At 47.5% G+C, this 21,984-nt stretch overlaps 1 long non-coding RNA gene across 1 annotated transcript in view; it reads right to left on the bottom strand.

Annotated features, from left to right (window-relative positions):
- Positions 1-21,117, bottom strand: part of LOC143776527 (uncharacterized) — a 31,526-nt gene extending 10,409 nt beyond the window's left edge. The window contains exon 1 of the long non-coding RNA XR_013215856.1: positions 20,494-21,117. This is a non-coding gene — a long non-coding RNA (uncharacterized LOC143776527). The remainder of the gene's footprint in view (positions 1-20,493) is intronic.
- Between the last annotated feature and the right edge of the window lie 867 nt (positions 21,118-21,984).

Here is a 21,984-nt window from a genome sequence, read left to right as displayed (position 1 = left end):
CCGGGGGAGCACACGAACCGAATCACAACACTTACCAGCTTCGACAGGTACAACTTCCGGCACCACTACTGTACATGCCCCTCCATGTGTTTTGTTTTACCATACATTCATTTCCTCCTATTTATTCCTGACAGATTATATCTACGGTACCACTAAGCAGGGCTATCCGTCTATTATTATAAATAAAATATTATGCAAGGTAATTTTCTCAATATTTGGCTTTAGGTTGTCTTACATTTATAGCCTCTACTAACACTATTTATTCTTTATAGATTTTCTATATGCTACAAGGATACTTTTGTGCTACACCACTATTCACCTTGCTAAGGTAAACCTCACCCTGGTATCTTCTCGTGCCTACCGTCCTTTGAACTATTATGAGATCACCTCCAATCACGCGGAACGTCACTCTCACCTACAACAAGGGGGGATTCCTCTCACCCGTGACAGGAGGCAATACCTGTAAAATGCTATGTCTTGTATATATGTATATATATTTATATATGTTTATGTTTATTTTTTCCCTCGGGTTTTTTGTGCTACAATTGTGAACGGAATGATCTTTGTATGTATACTCGTGTTGTACAATTGTTTATATATGTTTTGTTCTTTTCAGCGACCACTTGACAAAGACTCGGGAAGAGTCGAAACGTTGACTTCTGGTCGCATTTTTGCACTGTTGAACAATAAATCTATAGCACTTCAATAAATTCAAAAAATTGTTTCATATGATACCCTTAGAGTGTGCGGTGTATTATATTTAGTCTAAGTATGTAGCAGTACAGACACAGAGTGTTATTAACTGCATAAAGTGTATGAGAACATGATGAGAGGAACCTGATTATGTTTTTTTTTTTTTGAATGGGCCCCACAGGGATGGTTAGGTTAATGCATTGAGGCGGTTGGCCAGTCAGAACAAATGAGTTTTTAGGGCACGCTTAAAACTGTGGGGATTAATCTTATTAACCTAGGTTATGCATTCCAAAGAATCGGCACAGCACGTGTAAAGTCTTGGAGACGGGAGTAGGAGGTTCTGATTATTGAGGATGCTAACCTGAGGTCATTAGCGGAGCAGAGGGCATGGGTAGGGTGGTAGACTGAGACCAGAGAGGAGATGTAGGGTGGTGCTGAGCCATGGAGTGCTTTGTGGATGAGGGTAGTAGTTTTGTACTGGATTTTGGAGTGGATGGGTAGCCAGTGTAATGACTGGCACAAGGTAGAGGCATCGGTTGGTGAGGAATATGATCCTGGCTGCAGCATTCAGCACAGATTGGAGCTGGAATAGTTTGGTAAGAGGGAGGCAGATTAGTAGAGAGTGACAATAGTCCAGACGAGAATAAATAAGTGAGACAGTAAGAGTTTTTGCAGAGTCGAAAGTAAGAAAAGGGCGAATTCTAGAAATGTTTTTGAGATGCAGATAAGAAGAGCAAGCCAGTGATCGGATGTGGGGGGTGAATGAAAGCTCAGAATCAAGAATGACCCCAAGGCAGCGGGCATGTTGCTTTGGAGTAATGGTGGAACCACACACGGAGATGGCAATGTCAGGCAAAGGTAGGTTAGTAGAGGGAGAGAACACGAGGAGTTCAGTTTTTGACAGGTTCAGTTTCAGATAAAGGGAGGACATGATGTTAGAGACAGCGGTAAGACAATCACTGGTGTTTTCTAAAAAGGTCGGCGTGATAACAGGAGAAGAGGTGTATAATTGGGTGTCGTCAGCATAGAGATGGTACTGGAAACCAAATCTACTGATTGTTTGTCCAATAGGGGCAGTATACAAAGAGAAGAGGAGGGGGCCTAGGACTGATCCTTGAGGAACCCCAACAGTAAGGGGAAGATGAAAGGAGGAGGAACCAGCAAAACATACAGTGAAGGATTGGTCAGAGAGATAGGAGGAGAACCAAGAGAGAACGGTGTCCTTGAGGCCGATGGAGCGGAGCATAGTGAGGAGGAGCTGATGATCCACAGTGTCGAATGCTGCGGAGAGATCCAAGAGAATTAGCATGGAGTAGTACCATCACTCCCCTTAGCGGCAGAACGACAATACTGCAACGACCATGACTCTGGGGTGCTGCATATGAAGGGGGGAAAGGTCTTTAAAGGGATTGTGTTCGTCATGCCACCTGTGGTATTCGGTCAGGGTGACTGACGCTGCTTTAAGGGGTCCGCTGGGGTGATGTTATGGCAGCTAGATGGTATACCTTCCCACAGGTGAAGTGTATCCCCAGGGCTTCCCAATGAGTAGATGGTGGATGGTGTGAGGCACAGTGAAGAACGAGGACACAAGGTTGCAGTCTCTTTACCTTTTACTGAAGGCTTCAGCATTCACGGTCCAGAGCACCAGACCACAGGGCAGGCAGAGTCCGGCCAGTTTGGAGGCAAATCCAGAGTCCCCTTATCCAGGTGGAAACCAGTAGCCTTCCTCTAGCGCCTGGGTGTTGTAGTACCTTACTGCTGAGCTTCTCATAAGGTCCTCACAACTGTGGTGGATGTTCTAGATGTTGTGTCTCTCTCTGTCCCCCGGATGGATAGGACAAACCCGTATGACCGGTGGCGTGAGGCTTTTTACAGGGACTCTACAACGCCCCAGCCTCTCGTGGGTGCCACCTTGCCTCCTGGGTATAGGGCGGGCAGGTAACATGAAATTAGCTGTCCTGCCGGTCTCTGGAGCACACAGTTCTCTGTTCGTGTCTCTTTCTGGAAGCTGCCGCACGTCGGGCAGGCGCAGCTCCGTGGCCTTCTGTCTAGGCCTCCAACAGGATCCCACCCCTGTCAGGGATCAACTACCTGAGCCGAAGCCCAGCCAGCAACTGCCTGAGAGAAGCTCAGACAGCATCTGCCTAACTTCCTATCCAGACCACCAGTTTTTCCTAATTGTGAAGAGTGCCCTAATAAATAGGAGCATAGCTCCCCCTGGTGGACTGGAGTATGAAGTGTGTTGTGTGTTGGTGTTACCTGGTAGTGAGATCTCCTTTATTGTCTCCAAACATAACATCACTCCCCCCTAGAGGAGAACGACACGACCAGGACCCTGGGGCGCTGCACAGAAGGGAAAAAGCAGGACTTAGTCCCAGAGACGTCTGCTCGCCACCAACCAGGACTGGCTACAATGGCTGAGCCTGGGAAAGCAGCAAAAACCATCCGCACAGTATCAGGCTGAGCCAGATGCTGGGACCGACATCTCCGCTGAGCAGGCTCCACTGCAGCTGGAAAGGAATGGGAGACCACAGAGGAGATGGCTCAAGATTCCCCCTGTGCAGAGGCGGGAACTCGACCCCTAACAGTGTATGAGGACAGATTGATCTAATAGTGACTGTTCTGTGCCCACTATTCTTCCTCAGCTGGTGAAAAGAAGCTGGGAAACAAGTGTCGAATGACTTCAATATTGTCAATTATGCTCGTTTAACCCCTTAATGTCCAATGACCAACATCGTCCATCATTGGACGCCTCCCAACATTTGATGTGGGCTCTGGTGATGAGCCTGCACCTTTTCCGGCACATGACAGCTGGACTGATCACCTGACATGTGCCCCTAACAGCCGCGGGTAGAATCACGATCTACCCGTGGCTGTTAACATGCTAAATGCCGCTGTCAAACTCTGATAGCAGCATTTAACATGCACACGCAGGAAGCGCGTCATTACCTCCTGCCATCGGCACCCATGTCACATAACCGTGGGTCGCCATGACAACCAGTGGTCTCCTGGAGACCTCTATGGCTGTTATTTCCAGATTGCTATGAGTGCCACCCAGTGGTCGCCGCTCATAGCAAGTCAGATATTCTGCAACATGCAGGCGATCTGATCATCGCCTGTGTCATGGTTAAGACATGTTTAATGTCCTGTTCTCTAAGGGTTCATTTTGCTGGCCTCCCTTTGGATCTGGGAGGGTTATTTATACTCACTCCAGACTAGGATTCCCTGTCAGCTATACCAGAGTTGTATCTAGCCTTTCCTGCACCCGGGGCAAAGGATCAGTTTGGCGCCACCACCCCCCAAAAAAAACCTCCCCCATTTGAACCTTAACTCTATTGAAACTGTATGACCAAGCCAAGGTACATTCCTAGCCAAGGTACATTCCTGAATCTCCATAATGTTAAAATAGATACCAATAAAAGTTAAATTAATTGAGACATCAGTAGGTTAAGTGTTTTTGAATATCTATATTGAATCAGGAGCCCCATATAATCCTGCATAAAGGTTAATAATGGCCCCATAAGATGCTCCATAGACACATTTGCCCAATATAGTGCTGCAGAAACGTTGATTATGGCCCCATAAGATGCTCCATACAGACACTTGCCCCATTATAGTGCTGCACAAACGTTATGGCCCCATATAGTGCTGCACAAATGTTATGGCCCCCCTATAGTGCTGCACAAACATTATGGCCCCCATATAGTGCTGCACAAATGTTATGGCCCCAAAGATGCTCCATACAGACACTTGCCCCGTTATAGTGCTGCACAAACGTTATGGCCCCATATAGTGCTGCACAAACGTTATGGCCCCCCTATAGTGCTGCACAAACATTATGGCCCCCATATAGTGCTGCACAAACATTATGGCCCCCTTATAGTGCTGCACAAACATTATGGCCCCCATATAGTGCTGCACAAACGTTATGGCCCCCATATAGTGCTGCACAAACATTATGGCCCCCATATAGTGCTGCACAAACATTATGGCCCCCATATAATGCTGCACAAACATTATGATGGCCCCCATATAGTGCTGCACAAACATTATGGCCCCCCTATAGTGCTGCACAAACATGATGGCCCCCATATAGTGCTGCACAAACATTATGGCCCCCATATAGTGCTGCACAAAGTTATGGCCCCCATATAGTGCTGCACAAACGTTATGGCCCCCATATAGTGCTGCACAAACATTATGGCCCCCATATAGTGCTGCACAAACGTTATGGCCCCCATATAGTGCTGCACTAACTACGTCACCGTGCCCTCTGACCTCAGCGTCACTGCAGAAGACAGAGCGGCGGATGGAACGAGGACAGGTGAATATCGCGCTGCGCTCCCCTCCCCGTTATACTCACCTGCTCCTGGCGCTGTGCAGTCCCTGCTTCCCCGGCGCCGGCAGCTTCTCCCTGTACTGAGCGGTCACCGTTACCACTCATTACAGTAAAGAATATGCGGCTCCACCCCTATGGGAGGTGGAGCCGCATATTCATTACTGTAATGAGCGGTACCATGTGACCACTCAGTACAGGAAGAAGCCAGGGTGCCGGGCAGCCAGGGACCAGCAGGGACCGCACCAGGAGTAGTTGAGTATAATTAGACAGCCCCCGCTCCCTGGCCCTGCCAACCCCCTCCTTGGACCGCCGCATCATCAGGTGGCCCGCTGGCGCCCCCCTGTCGGCTGCGCCCGGGGCACATGCCCCGGCTGCCCCCCCTGGATACGCCACTGAGCTATACTTTCATCTAGTCTATGTGCCTGACCCTTGAAGTGTGTGCCCGGTTTGCAACTGTTTTCCTTGCTCTCCGTGAGTTACTCTGCTTGTTTGTTCTTCTGGATTTATGACCTCTGGCTTCCCTTTCTGACATCCCATCTCACCCCTTTGGTACCTTGTGATCTCCTGGTTCTGATCTTAGGCTAGTTTCACATTTGCCTTAGAATCCGCAGCGTTTAATCCGCAACCGCAAATGAAGGAAAAACCGCATGGAAATGCGTACAAACGCGTGTTTTAGACGCATACGGTAACGCATGCGGTTTAAAAAACGCGGCTTTTGCATGCGTTTGCGTTTTTTGTGCACATGGTGGAAAATTTTACAGGAGAAAAATCTAGATAACCAGACACCGCCAATGGGACGACAGAGAGCGTGTATTATGGGATATCTATAGACCCTAGGACTGTTGAAGTCTTCACAGTTTGCTACTGTATCCTGTGTCATGATGGATCTTCGCATGGAGAGCTTTTTATTTCAACTTGGATTTAAGCATCAAGCTGTTTCTTGCCTGTGCGTTTGCTTGGGGGCAACAAAGAAATCGAGAAAGATAGCGAAGAACACGGCGTCGGCATTTTTGGCGACACCCCATTATCGAACTCCAGAAGAGCCGTGGAGCCTATCACACGCTATATGGCGAGCTTAATGCCAACCTGGACAAATTCCCGGAATATACCCAGATGTCGCAAGACTCTTTTCGGGATTTGCTTGGTTGTGCTCCAAGGAGCCATCCGGAGACAGGACACCCAGCTCCGTAGAGCGATTCCTGCAGAGGAACGTCTCCTGGTTACATTAAGTATATATTCAGCGCCCCAGAGTCCTGGTCGTTGCAGTACTGTCGCTCCGCCACTAAGGGGAGTGATGGTACATCTGATTGCACTAAAAGAGTTCACCTTGCAGGTATCACAGACACACATTACACTTCACACTCCGGCCGCCAGGGGGAGCAAAAGGTCCTATCTACTAGGCCACTCCTCACACATGGGTAAAACTGGGGGTTGGATAGGAAGTCAGGGAGAAAGTAGCTGGGGAGAGCTCGAGAGAGGACCTGTCAGGGGTGGGATCCTGGCAGAGCCCTAGAAAAGGACAGATCGTTACGGAGCCGTGCTGTGCCTTATAGCGGCAGAATCCTAAGAAAGGACACGAAGCGAAGCATATTGTGGAGAAGTGAGAAACGGGATCACAGCACAAAGGAGATAGAACCAGAAGGAGTCATGCCTCAAGATCAGCAACATCCTTCTGAGGCGCGTAGCCGGCGGCCGGAACGCCGAGGAAGTAAGAGACTCGCATTACTTTGAACTATGGCCGGGCAGTTAACTTTAGGTTGGCTGTCTCACCTTTACACCTAACGAAGACAACGGAGGCAATTGTGGGAGAGGGGCGTCTCTAGGGTCCCTATAAAATAACTCCAGGCCTACCCCGTCATACGGGTGCGTCCTATCCAAACCATCTGGGGGATGGAGAGAAAGAACAGAAACATACACGACAGTTGTGAGGACTATCCCGTGGTGCTCAGCAGGGAGGTACTACAACACACAGGCGCTGGTAGGAAGGACACTGATTTCCACCTGTAAAGAGAACTCTGGATGTGCCTTCGGACCGGCCGGTCTCAGCCAGCCCTGTTAGCAGTGCTCTGGATTGCGGATGCTGAAGCCTTCAGTAAAGAGGTAAAGAAACTGCAACCCTGTGTCCTCGTTATTTACTGCGACCTACACCACCACCTACACCTTTTATTGGGCGCCCCTTAGCAGGACCACGGACCGGGTCGGGCCACCGTGACATCCTCAGAACCGATAGACCCGGATTCGAGTACCCCGTCGTCCTGCATTTGGGGGCCGCTCCATATACAAGTATGACAGAAAACCATGGTAAATAAATCAATTTAACTATTCTACTATCTCAATATACTGTTTTCTACCATGCAAACACTGGGATTTACTATAGCCTATCAACTACTGCATAGATTCAGACAAAAAAAGATGATCATACGGCCTTTCCCAACCTTGGTAGTATGGTTTTTAATTATGTTTTTCTAATAAAGATTTTATGGTTACGTTAAGGTACGTAATAATTCTAAACAAATGCCAGTCATAATTATTGTTGGTCTGACATGTATTCTTTGTATTTTCCTTTATGTCTTTAGCAGAACAACACCAGAAATAGAATTGATTGCAATTTATTTTTTATTTATTTTATTACAGATTTCTGGCAACCGGAGAGAGCTTATTATCCCTCCACTTCCAGTACCGGCTTGGAATTTCCACCCTGTGTGGAATAGTTGCGGGCACCTGCCGGGCTTTGTGGAACGTTCTCCGGGATGAATTTATACCCATACCCACCGAGGACATGTGGATGGGAATTGCAGAGAAATTCTGGAGTGTGTGTGTGATTTCCCCAACTGTTTGGGTGCAGTGGATGGAAAGCACATACGCATCATAAATCCCGCCAAAACGGGATCGGAGTACTTAAACTATAAAAAATAAGGAGGCCAGTCCCCCATTAGGGGTACTTAATATTGAGGAAAATATTCAAATTCCTATCTCGAATCAGTTTTCCCAACTCTCCATAACGGGGGGATGAGGTGGAAACCATGACAGAATGGGAAAACCCTACCCCTACTACAAGTACAAATTATCGTACATCACACCCAACTCCAGCAAGTAAAATTAACAGCAGATTTCCCAACCAAACGATAAATAAACAAATAAGAGACACAAATCTCAGTAGCAATCAGAGGAGGGTTCCAAATAAGGTTGCCAATAAAAACAGCTTAAAGCCCGTTGTGCATTCCAATATTAAACAGGATTTTTTCCACCCTCAAAGTTCAAAACGAAAAGAGGCAAGAGGGGTGGGAAACTCGCCCAAAAGAAAAATATAAACAAAACCAATAAACCTCAAGCCTATACTCAAAAAATCTTTAACCTTAGCTCATACCAACTTACTCAAAGTGAGGAGAACTTATTACAAAAAGGTCTCAAATTTGCACCCACAGTTAAAGCGAACCCATTCAACCTATTCATTAGCATTAAGAAATTCATGCGGAATCTGGCCCTAAAAAAACATTTTCTAAAAAAGGGTACTAACATAAATAATACCTTTCCTACCATTACCCCGGAATATATCCACACCAACCTGGCACCTCAGTCCACGTTCAATCCCATCAATGAATATTCAAATGCTTTCCGGTCCTTCGAGACCTTAGTTACCACAGACATTAAAAAGCTGAACATAAACCATTCCAAATATACACCACATAATCTCAGCACAAATGAAAGGAAGGCAATTGTGGACCTACAATCTAACCACAATATAGTCATCCGCCCTGCGGATAAAGGGGGCGGCATAGTGGTCTTAGATTGTGCTACATACCATAATGAGGCATTGAGACTCCTTAGTGACACCATAACATACAAAAGATTGATGTTTAACCCCACTGCCAATTATATTCAGAAGCTCAATCACCTAGCTGTAAAAGGCAAATAATTGGGGGTCCTAAACAAAAAGGAATTCTATTTTATCAATAATCGGACCCCATCAATAGCCATTTTTTATCATATACCCAAAATTCACAAGAACACGGCCAACCCACCAGGCCGCCCTATCATATCGGGCATAAATTGTCTCACTGCCAACCTCTCGAAATATGTGGATTTGCACCTTCAAAAATGCATGCCACTGATCCCGGCTAACCTCAAAGATACCACTCACACTATACAAATTTTGGAACCTATCATCTGGCAAAATCACTTCATTTTGGGTACTCTTGACATTAGGTCTCTATATACTGTAATAAATCATGAAAAAGGTGCGAATCAGCGCAGGTATTCTTACAAGCCTTGGGGGTGTACAAAGAACCTCAAATTCAGTTCCTTTTGGAAAGTATAGAGTTCATACTCAAGCACAATTACTTTCAGTATGAGAACCAGTTCTACTTGCAAACGTGGGGCACCGCGATGGGCACGCGTTTTGCGCCAAGTTAAGCCAACCTATATGTAGGCAACTGGGAGCAACAATATATCTTTAAGGATGGTTCACTACATACTGGCTTGAAACTCTGGCATTGTTTCATCGACGATATTTTGTTTATCTGGGAGGGCACAACCACCGAACTCAATCTTTTTATTTCTAATCTTAACAACAACCAATTTGGTTTGGAATTCACACCTACTATCAGTAATTCCGAAATCAACTTTCTAGATCTTACAATTTATGTGGATAACAATACACTGAAAACCAAATGTTTCCATAAAGAGGTGGATTTAAATAGCTACATACACATCCAAAGCTGTCACCTCCCAATCTGGCTTACCAACATCCCTAAGGTCCAGTATACCCGCATTAGAAGGAATTGCACTGACCTGAAAGATTACATTGAAGAAATGACACACATCACTAAACAGTTTGAAGCCAAGGGGTACAACACACAAACTTTGAATAGGGCTAGACAGGCAGTAGGTCAAATACCTAGGGAGAGCCTGGTCCATAAAATAGGTATAGATAATCCTCCTCAGAATATATACCAACAAATCAACAACTTACCGATAGTAACTCAATTTCACTCAGGATATAAAAAATTCACTAACAGTTAGGAAACACTGGCCCATCTTACAAACAGACAAAATTATTGGGGATTTTTTATCCGAGAACCCAAGATTTGTCTATACTAAGGCACAAAATCTGGGTCTCCTTGTAGCACCTACAACAAAACCGATCCTGGTGAAAAAAGGTGCACTCACATTAACGGCGGATCATCGTCCTATGGGATTTACACCATGTGGACATTGCTCATGCTGTATGCGCACAGCCCGTAAAAGATGTACCCAAACTACATTTTTAGATTCAAGTGGCACTAGAAGTTTCTCTATCAAGAACACGATCTCCTGCGAAACAGCTGGGGTCATCTACATACTTACTTGCCCGTGTAGGAAGATATATGTTGGCCAAAAGGCCTTTGAAGGTCAGGATCAAGGAACATCTGGACAACATCCAGAAAGGTTTTAAAGGGCATCCACTATCTCGCCACTTTTTAGAAAAGCATAATCGATCCTGTACTAACGTTCTTTTTTGTGGTATACAGATAGTCCAACAAAACCGTAGGGGAGGTGATTTTTTAAAAACAATGTCCAGGATTGAATCCAAATGGATTTTCATACTGGACAGCCTGGCCCCTAAGGGGCTTAACCAGGAAATAGAGCTATACGCATTTCAATAATATGGTTATTGTTTAACGGTTTTTATACACCATATTAGCCAAGTACGTGATGTTTTATCTAATCACACTACAGGTACGGGGACCCAGTCTCCAGTCAGCACCCCATTGGGATCTGAAGTGACCATGATTAACTATGCAGACTCAATTAGTTTTAGTGCATTTTTAATAAATAAAATATTTAATCTTTTTATTGGTTTTAACCAAGTTAGATTTTGTATCCCGGTATTGAACCAGGTATTCATTTACGTGACCTTGTTTTTATATATATACTTCTTATATACATATGTTTTAGCCAAATTGGAAATAAAGTATTATTTTGACAGTGTTTTTAACCCCTACATATTTGCACTTTGCACCTTCCTCCCCCCTTCCTCTCTCCCCCCCCTTCGTTTTCTTATTCAGGTCCATTTGTTAGTTCATGGCCATGTATGCATATCATATAAGTAATGCAACCATGGATGCCCCACATTATTGATTAATATCTATATCTCAGTTTTGCCTGTAGCTCCACGCACACATTCGTCTGCATATATCCAGCATACAAAGCGGTACAATTTTCACTATAAGGGAGCCCACGAACGGCACTATCAGTGAGCTGTAGGGGCGGGTCTATATAAGGACGGGTCTTTCAGGGAACTTCAGCCCTGATGAAGAAGGAGTTCCTCCTTCGAAACGCGTTGGTTGGTTGCCCTGACACGCGCCCGCCCAATTTGTGATGTCACTACTTTAGCCACGCCCCCCGCACATACCGCTACTGCTCCGGCGTTGCTTCCGGCCGGGGCACGCTAGGAGTGAGCGGCTCCTGTTCTTTTTAGACGCCCAGTGTCCAGCCACTTGTCTGGGCACAGCCAGTTCTGGATTTCTCTGCAGGCCACGGTCCAGCCCGGCACAGCAGCAGACAAGATCCTTGGACATCGACTGACTTCCTTGACCATCTTCACTTCCATACCTAGTAAGTGTATGTTTATTTACGCAATCATTGCAGGGAGTCATAATATTATCAAAATTTAGCGGTTAGACCGCCACCCCGCTTAAATCACAGATATTGGGCATATTCTGCTCAGTGGACCTAAGACATAAGAAAGAGCGCAGTCGGCTCTGTTTATCCCCACAGCAGGCGGTGCTGTAGTGTATGTAACAACATTATTTCCTCATAAGCGCAGGCGGGTCATTGGCATATTTTAAAAAATATTTTTCTGTTGTGCTCATGGCAACAGCAGATGCGAACTGTCGCTTCATCGCAGTGGACATTGGAGCTTTTGGCCGTGGCAACGATTCACAGACTTTCAAGAACTTGGATATGGGTCGACGTGAGTATGACAAAAATTTTAATTTTCCACGGCCATGACCTCTCACCAACACTCAAGGCCCACCGATGCCATTTGTTATGGTTGGGGATCAGGCCTTTCAGATGTGTGAAAACCTACTGCAGCCATATTCCAGTCGGGACTTGAACCACAGTTAAAGGATCTTTAACTACAGACTGACTAGGGCCCGAAGAACAGTAGAGTGTACCTTTGGTATTCTAGTCTCAAAATGGCGCATTCTTGCGACAACCATTAATCTAAAAATGGAGACAGTCGATGAGGTGGTCAAAGCCTGTGTGGTTCTCCACAATTACATTATGGCTAAGGAGCGACCCAACATTGAACTGGATGAATCAGTTGCAGACCCATTGCCAGATTACCAGCATCACCCGCTGCGGTCAACTGTTGAAGTTGGCCACATGCAGGACGAATTTGCTGCCTTTTTTGATTCTGATATTGGACGTGTGGCATGGCAGGACAATATTGTGTAAAATGTCCTGTTGGGTTGGAGTCTGTACCAGTTATGTTTTAAATGTTACTAATATGTGTTGTTAATAAACTACGTGTTTTGTTATCTTGACCGTGTCTCCTATGTATTTCCTCTACAAACCACTTAGGTTGTTAGTGGTAAGGTTGTTGACGTCATTGCGTCCTGATTCTGTTCTGCAGTATCTATTGGACGCAGACTGAAGAGACGATGGCTGTTTGCAAAACAGATCTATACTCATCAAGTCAGGTGTCAGAAATAATGAATTCATGATGCACATATAACAGCCTCATGAATTCACTATTTCTGACACATGTCCAGGTGAGTATACATATGCCTTGTATGACCTCCATTGTCCCTTCACTTTGTGTGAAATAGATTACGTACACAGAAGAGAAAATGGAGGTTATACAAGGCAGTTCTCTACTCACCAGGTCAGGTGTCATAACTAATGAGTTTTTGGACACGTGACCTGTTGAGTATAGTTCTGCTTTGTATTACGCGCCATTTTCTCTTCAGTCTGCAACACAAAGTCAGAGTAAGCAGAAGGAAGAGATTATGGAGAAAATACAAGTATTATTTTTTTGGGCCACCACATATCTCTATACCAAACACACACAAAGCTGCAGTGTTGTACTTACTAACTACTGGAGCTATGAGGTGGCAAAAAAATAAAGTGTGCGGCGCAGTGTTTTATTTGGGGTGTGTGTTGCCGGCGGAGAAATACACAATTAACCAAACATTATTGGGGGCAAAAAACATTATAATTTATTTTTACACACAAAAAAAAAAAAGAACTGCACCTGCTTGGGGTAGAGTGCTAGAAATGGGGGGGTATGTAGCTGTGAAGCTTGATTAACTGTGGACGACGCAGGGGTGGCAGGAGAAGGGGCAATTAAATTACTGGGGTCTGGCAGTTCGGGGATGGTGCTTGACGCATTAGAGGGCAGAGACACATGGGAAGGGTGAGACAAAAAAGACATTACAGACACATTGGGAGGTGAGGGGGGAGGGATAGCGATAGTCTTCTGTTTCTTTTTTCCTTTCTCTTTTTGGGATCGGCGCTGCGGTACGGGGAGCCTCGTTGGGCTCATTTCTAGCGGCCTGGCCGTGGTGGCCGACCTGTCAGGGTCCGTGTGCCGCTGCATGGTTGTGGTGGTGGGGAAGGCCATGCCAGGGTCCTTGTGCCGCTGCTGCTGCATGGTTGTGGTGGTGAGGAAGGCCATGCTAGGGTCCAGCTGCTGCTGCATGGTGGTGGTGGGGAAGGCCATGCCAGGGTCCGGTTGCTGCTGTTGCTGCATGGTGGTGGCAGAGGAGGAGTTCCAAGCAGGAGCAGCAGTTGTCATGGTGGTGGCGGTGGGCTGTCCAACAGCACTCGGCATGGTGGTGGTGCTGTAGTGGTGTCCGGCAGTGCTTGGAATGGAGGTGGCCGTGCAGTGGTATGCAGCAGAGGTCGGCACTGAGGTCAAGCGTGACAGTGTAGGCACAGGTGGATATGCTGCCACTGTCTGCTGAAAATACCGACTCTGCTGCATAGCCTGCACGTAAGCAGCATTGCAGGCCTGCATGACACTAAGCTGGAGATCAGGAGTAAGGTGTTCCGACATGCCCTTCTCTATTTGAAAACATGATGTGCTGGCCTCTTGAAGTCGGCTCTCACTTGGTCAAGGCTTTTGTGACCTCCTGGATACGTGTATTCATATTGTTTGTGGCACTATCCAATCGGTCACCCATCGCCTTGAGTCCATTATGAAAAACCGAGCTCAAGTGCAAAAACTCGGGCATGAGTGACCTGTCCGAGGCCCTCTGCCGCTGCCGGGAAGAGCCCCCCCAAAAAAAATAAAAAGAGGCAGAGGACTGGGAAAGGGGAACACCTGATGGACCAGCTTTCTGGTCTCCAGTTTGTGTGGCAGGCCCACTTGCTGCAGCGCTGCTGGATGGCTGGGATGGGTCCGTGGCTGTCTGATGAAGGGCCGCTCCAGAACCAGGGTCAAGAGTGCTGCTCCATGTTCTGTGAAAAAAGAAGATAAAAAATTAATACCAAACATTTACAAAAAGCCAACTCCTGTGGAATAGAAACATACAGATTATGGCAATACAACACAACCTAATACACCAAAAAAATACTTACGTTCTCTGGGCAAGGACCGGTCTCAAAAATGCCAGAATGCGGTGGTATTTATATTTTCGGATCCTTACTCCAAAACCACTTGGAACCCGGATCTCTTGACGGAGGTCCTTGTTGAAGCGATCCTTCATCGAACGCCAACGTGTTTTGACTTTGAGCATTGTTGAAAAAACAAAAAAGAATGGTTAGACAATGGACTTTTGGCCGTGATCACACAACTCACAAATCACGGCCAAGGTCACTGCTGCATCACACTGCATTGCAATACTTACAAAATGCATTTCTGACCCGAGTCGGGGCGTTGTCCCAGCCATCACACATCGCTTTGGCCACCTCTTTCCATAGCCGCCGGATCGTCAAGGAGGTCATTTTCAATGAGGTTCTCATCCCGTTCTGGAACCTAAAAAATAAAGACATTAATGTTGGATACATTAACATAAGGAAAAGAAAGAAAACAGACAGAAAACTGGCATGAATATTGAAAGTCAAGAAACAAAAGGACTCAAGAAGAAAAAGGGAAAGAAAGAGGAAAGTAAAGAAATGAACATCCAATAGTAAAGTGAGGATACAATAAACAGTCAGCCACGTATACGTACACGCTGCCGCCTAGCCACCCGACCGTGACCCCGCTGCTCCTGCTCAGCCTCTGCCGCAGTGGAAGAAGTGCTCTAAAAAAAGGAAAAAAAAAATTGTCATATGTGTAGATGTGACAGTGAATACTTACCAATCTGAGGTGAGTACTCACTTCACTGACATGTTCGGCTTGTGCAGGCCCAGGCCCTTGCTTCTCCTCAGAAGAAGATGACATTCTATGCACGCAGAAAGAAAGAAATGGCAGAAATTAGGACATATAGAGACAGAACATAGAAAACAAAAACATTGGCTAGGATATACTCACATTGTTCAGAGTGTAGATTCCTTCCTGTGTCTGGTCTGCTGCGTCTGCTCTTGTTCCCAGTCTGCTGAGTAGTGACCTGCAAATGTCCACTCCCTCCCTTTATCAGTTTGTATGTGGGGGGTGGCTAATCAGTGTCTAGACAAGTTTTCCTGTGGTGCAACGCATGCGTTCACCAACGCAAGCAAACGCATGTGCTTGCGAACGCATGCGTTCAAATAGACAGCAATGCGTTTTTTTGCCGCATTCCTTCCGCTAACAACCGCATACGTTTCTAGGTGGCAAACTGACGCCTCTAAAATTACTACATGCAGCGTTTACCGCGGCAAACCGCAGACGACGAAATGACGCATGTGTCGTCAAATACGCAACCGATCGCAGACACATGCGTCCCTAATGTTAAATATAGGAATACACGACGCATGCGGATATTTGCTGAAGAAACGCTGCGTACACAACCGCAAATGTGAAACCAGCCTTTGCTTGTTTGACTACTCTCCTGTGTTCATCATCTCCTCTGCACCCCTATGTCTGGCCTCGCCCGACCACCTCCTACTCTGTCACATGGTTCAGGTCCTGGCTGTTACCTGGTTAGTTACCCGATGCCTTTGGCCTCTTTCACATTTCCGTTTTTTGCCATCCGTCACTTTGGCAAAAAAAACGGATCCTGCAAATGTGCCCGCAGGATCCGTTTTTTTTCCATTTACTATTACAGACAACGGATTGCGACGGATGGCCACACGTCGAATCCGTCGTGCGACGGATGCGTCGTGTTTTTGCTGTCCGTCGTGACAAAAAAACGTTCAAGGGAACGTTTTTTTGTCCGTCGGATCCGCCATTTCTGACCGCGCATGCGCGGCTGGAACTCCGCCCCCTCCTCCCCGCTCTTCACAATGGGCAGCGGATGCGTCGTAAAACTGCATCTGCTGCCCACGTTGTGCTGATTTTAGCACAACGTCCATCGGTACATAGGGCCGACTGTTTGCGACGGCCCCGTAACGACGGAAATGTGAAAGAGGCCTAACTCAGCTCCCTTGCTGCTGTGTGCAGCTCCCCTGCAGCAATAACACCCAGGAGATGTGATAGCCTTGTATGTAGCAGGGCCAATTGAGTTATGGCAGCTTCTAGTCCCCCATGGAGACTATTGAAGCATGCCAAAAGTAAAAAAAAAAAGTTTTTAAAAATCTTAAAAAAATATATAAAAGCTCAAATCACCCCCCTTTCGCCCCATTCAAAATAAAACAATTAAAAAAAATCAAACATACACATATTTGGTATCACAGCGTTCAGAATCGCCCAATCCATAAAAAAAGGATTAACCTGATCATTAAAAACGGTGTAGCGAGAAAAAATGTAAAAACGCCAGAATTACATTTTTTTGTCGCCGTGACATTGCATTAAAATGCAATAACGGGCGATCAAAAGATCGTATCTACACCAAAAGGGTATCATTAAAAACATCAGCTCGGTGTGCAAAATATAAGCCCTCACTCATCCCAAGATCACGAAAACAGATGCTACGGGTATCGGAAAATGGCGCTTTTTTTTTTTAACAAAGTTTGGATTTTTTTTTTCTCCACTTAGATAAAAAAGAATCTAGACATATTTGGTGTCCATGAACTCGTAATTACCCGGAGAATCATAATGGCAGGTCAGTTTAGCCATACCTCCCAACCGTCCCGGATCCAGCGGGACTGTCACGATTTTGACAGTCTCCCCCGCTGTCACGGCCGGGACAAGTATGTACCGCACTGGTTGGGAGGTGTGCAATGTATCAGCCGGTCATCCCTGTACCCGCAGAGCCTTACACCACATATTGGCTGCTCTGTGCGCACAGGACCTGTGATGAGGTCACAGGAGGGGAGTAGTCAGGGGTCACATGCTCGGGACCTCCGTGGATTGCAGGACTCAGCTGTGCTGGTTGCCAACTTGCCATGGTGCTGGCTGGATGAGGTAAGTAAGCTGCCTAAGGCTACTTTCACACTAGCGTCGTACGACGCACGATGAATTGCGTCGAGACGTACCGACGCTAGCAGTGAAAGCGCCGCACAACGGGGGCAGCGGATGCTGTTATTCAACGAATCTGCTGCCCCACTGTGAGGTGCGGGGAGGCGGGGGCGGAGTTCCGGCCGCGCATGCGCGTTCGGAAAAGACGGGCAGAACACACCAAAAAACGTTACATGCAACGTTTTTTTGGTGGCGACGGTCCGACGCAACCGTCGCATGACGGTTGCAACCTGTGGCAATGCGTCGCACTGCGTCGCTAATGCAAGTCTATGTAGAAAAAACGCATCCTGCAAGCACTTTTGCAGGATGCGTTTTTTCCTACAAAACGACGCATAGCGACGTGCAGTGCATGACGCTAGTGTGAAAGCAGCCTTACGTGTGGGGTCAGGAGGTGTTTACAGTGTGGATGTAGCAGAGCCATGTGTACGAGGTGTATGGAGCGGAGCTGAATGTGTATGAGGTGTATGGAGCGGAGCTGAATATATACGAGGTGTACGGAGCGGAACCGTATGTGTATGAGGTGTATGGAGCGGAGCTGAATGTGTATGAGCTGTACGGAGCGGAGCCATGTGTTTATGAGTTGTATGGAGTGGAGCCGTGTGTGTACGAGGTGTACGGAGCGGAGCTAAATGTGTACGAGGTGTATGGAGCGGAGCCGCGTGTGTACGAGGTGTACGGAGCGGAGCTGCGTGCGTACGAGGTGTATGGAGCGGAGCACGTGTGTACGGAGCAGAGCCGTGTGTGCAAATTGTACGGAGCGCAGCCGCGTGTGTAGGAGTAGCTATGTGTGGCCATTATACAGTATGGAGCATCATGTGCAGCCAATATACCATATGGAGAATCATGTGCAGTCATTATACAGTATGGAGCATCATGTGGGGTCATTATACAGTATGGAGCATCATGTGGGGTCATTATACAGTATGGAGCATCATGTGCAGCCAGTATACAGTATCGAGCATCATGTGCAGTCATTATACAGTATGGAGCATCATGTGCGGTCATTATACAGTATGGAGTATCATGTGCGGTCATTATACAGTATGGAGCATCATGTGCGGTCATTATACAGTATGGAGCATCATGTGTGGCCACTATACACTATGGAACATCATGTGTGGTCATCATACAGTAGTATGGAGCATCATGTGTGGCCATTATACAGTATGGAGCACTGTGTGGCCATATTTTTTTGTTTATAATTATTGTATATGAAACAGTGTGATCAGCAGTGCTAAATGGGTGTGGTTGGGACGTGGATATGGGTGAGACTAAATATGAATGGGTGTGGTCAGAGGCGTGGCCTAAAATTTGCTGCGTTGCGCGCCGCAAACTTTGTCCCTCTTTCCCATCTTCAAAAGTTGGGAGGTATGGTTAGCAGTTAGTGAACCAAGTAAAAAAGCCAAACAAAAAATTTCACCGCAAGTGGAATTCTTTTCCTGTTTTCGAGTCCTGCAAAAAACAAGCCCTCACATGGCCATATTGGCGGAAAAATAAAAAAGTTATGGCTCTGGGAAGAAGGGGAGCAAAAACTGAAACCGCAAAAATTGAAATACCCCCGTCCTTAAAGGGAACCTGTCACCCCGTTTTTTGAAGATGAGCTAAAAATACCGTTAAATAGGGGCAGAGCTGGGCGTTACATTAGTGTCTTTGTGTGCCTTTATAACCTACCTAATCTGCCGAAATACCTTTGTAAAGTCGCCGTTTTCTGCTGTCACTCACGCTGGTCTGGTCATATGGGCGTGGTGACAGCGCTGTTTCTCCCCCAGAAACCTGCTCATCATTACGTTGGTGGCGTAGTGGTGTGCGCATGTCCAAAGCGAAGATCCACTGCCCAGGAGATTCAAAACAGCGCGGTCTTCGCTATTCGCCGTTTACCGGTGGGCGCGGCCATCTTTCCTGTGGCTGCGCAGATGGAGCGCTCTGCTGCCCGGGGCTTCAGGAAAATGGCCGCGGGATTCAGCGCGTGCGCAGATGGAGATCGCGGCGGCCATTTTCCTGAAGCCCCGGGCAGCAGAGCGCTCCATCTGCGCACGCGCGGCCACAGGAAAGATGGCCGCGCCCACCGGTAAACGGCGAATAGCGAAGACCGCGCTGTTTTGAATCTCCTGGGCAGTGGATCTTCGCTTTGGACATGCGCACACCACTACGCCACCAACGTGATGAGCAGGTTTCTGGGGGAGAAACAGTGCTGTCACCACGCCCATATGACCAGACCAGCGTGAGTGACAGCAGAAAATGGCGACTTTACAAAGGTATTTCGGCAGCTTAGGTAGGTTATAAAGGTTATAAAGGCACACAAAGACACTAATGTAACGCCCAGCTCTGCCCCTATTTAACGGTATTTTTAGCTCATCTTCAAAAAACGGGGTGACAGGTTCCCTTTAAGGAGTTAATGGCCTGAACTCAGCATATGTAAATACAACCAAAATGCTTCTGTGTGATGTGCAATATGTTTACATTTGGGGCCTCATTTTAAATTTTTGCCCAGGGCCCCACGTTGCCTAAAACCGGCTCTGGCTGGGCCTTATTATCCCCTCACTGCAGTAACTCCATAGTGGCCGAATCTGTAATTAGGTGACTAGAATGGAGCGCCTCTGATGAGCTTCTGTCACCTCAGTAATAAGCCGTCTGGATTGGAGTTGTTCTCCTGAGCGACCTCGCTCTAGCACCTCCATTCTAGTCACCTGTGCAGTGTGCACTGGACTGTCTAGGTTGGAGTGGCCACTTGGAGATTCTCACTATAGCCACTCCAGTCTTGTATTCTCACTAGTGAGGCGGAGTCTTCTAGAGAGGAGTTGCTGGAAAGGCCCTCGCAGGAGCCACTCCACTCTAGACCTCACCCAACCCTAGGCCCTCTGCACTCCAGCAGCGCAGCCTCAGCACAACCCTGCTTCCTGCTTTCGGGACTGGAGGATGAGGAAGCCCCGTCCCGTCCCCTGCTGTGACATCTTCCCCTCACAGCAACAACTCCATTCTAGACGCTACCTACCTTGTCAGCAAGGAACAGAAAGCCATGAGAATATCACCTTCACATATGGTACTGAACTACTCATGAATAAAACTGATGTATAGGCGGCAGAGCCGTGCCTGTGTGTATTCGGCAGAGCAGTGTCTGTGTGCGGCAGAGCCGTGCCTGTGTGTGTTCGGCAGAGCAGTGTCTATGTATGGTCGGCAGAGCAGTGCCTGTGTGTGTGGCAGAGCCTTTTCTGTGTGTGCGGCAGAGCTGTGACTGTCTGTGCCTACGTGTGTGGCAGAGCCGTGTCTCTGTGTGGAGCAGAGCTGTGACGGTCTGTGCCTATGTGTGCGGCAGAGCTGTGTCTGTGTGTTCAGCAGAGTCGTGCCTATGTGTGTGCGGCAGAACCGTGCCTGTGTGTGGGCAGCAGAGCTGTGTCTATGTGTGTGCGGCAGAGCTGTGCCTGTGCTTATGTGTGTGCGGCAGAGCTGTGCCTGTGTGTGTGCGGCAGAGCTGTGCCTGTGTGTGTGCGGCAGAGCTGTGCCTGTGTGTGTGCGGCAGAGCTGTGCCTGTGTGTGTGCGGCAGAGCTGTGCCTGTGTGTGTGCGGCAGAGCTGTGCCTGTGTGTGTGCAGCAGAGCCGTGTCTATGTGTGTGCGGCAGAGCTGTGACTGTCTGTGCTTATGTGTGTGCGGCAGAGGCGCGTCTGTGTGTGCGGCAGAACCGTGCCTGTGTGCAGCAGAGCTGTGACTGTCTGTGCCTATGTGTGCAGCAGAGCTCTATGCGTGTGAAACCGAGGCCAGGGGGGTAGTCGTTTCTGAGGGTGGCAGTACTGACACACCTTGGCCTGCCGTGTCATAAACATATTTTCCCTTCTGTGGTGCACTTGGTGGTACACTTACTTGCACATTAGGGTCCATCTCGGTCTGCTGGAGGTCTTTTCCTTTTAAACACCAGGTAAGGCTACGTTCACATTTGCGTTGTGCGCCGCAGCGTCGGCGCCGCAGCGCACAACGCAAACAAAAACGCAGCAAAACGCATGCACAACGCTGCGTTTTGCGCCGCATGCGTCCTTTTTTAAATTGATTTTGGACGCAGCAAAAATGCAACTTGCTGCGTCCTCTGCGCCCGGACGCGGGCGCCGCAGCGACGCATGCGGCGCAAAACGCAAGTGCGACGCATGTCCATGCGCCCCCATGTTAAATATAGGGGCGCATGACGCATGCGGCGCCGCTGCGGCGCCCGCCGCTAATGTGAACGTAGCCTAATTACAGGCAGAGTCCAATTTCAACACAACAACTTTACTCAGTCTGTCCAGTTCAGTCACAGAGCCAGCACAAGGCTCCTTACAGACAATCAACCACCTGTTCCCTGTACTGTCCCTCACTTCTCCAGGAATATCACAGGGTCGTGCTGTCATCTTCGGTATCGCAGCCTCTTGACAGGCCATCCTAACTTGCTTCAGGTTTTTTCCCCCGTTTCGCACCGGACATTTAGGATAGTTCCCACGGAATTAGCTGCTACCATTC

Source organism: Ranitomeya variabilis, chromosome 5 (assembly GCF_051348905.1).
Source record: "Ranitomeya variabilis isolate aRanVar5 chromosome 5, aRanVar5.hap1, whole genome shotgun sequence".
In the NCBI taxonomy this organism is placed as follows: Eukaryota; Metazoa; Chordata; class Amphibia; order Anura; family Dendrobatidae; genus Ranitomeya; species Ranitomeya variabilis.
This window is presented reverse-complemented; position numbering and strand designations above follow the sequence as displayed.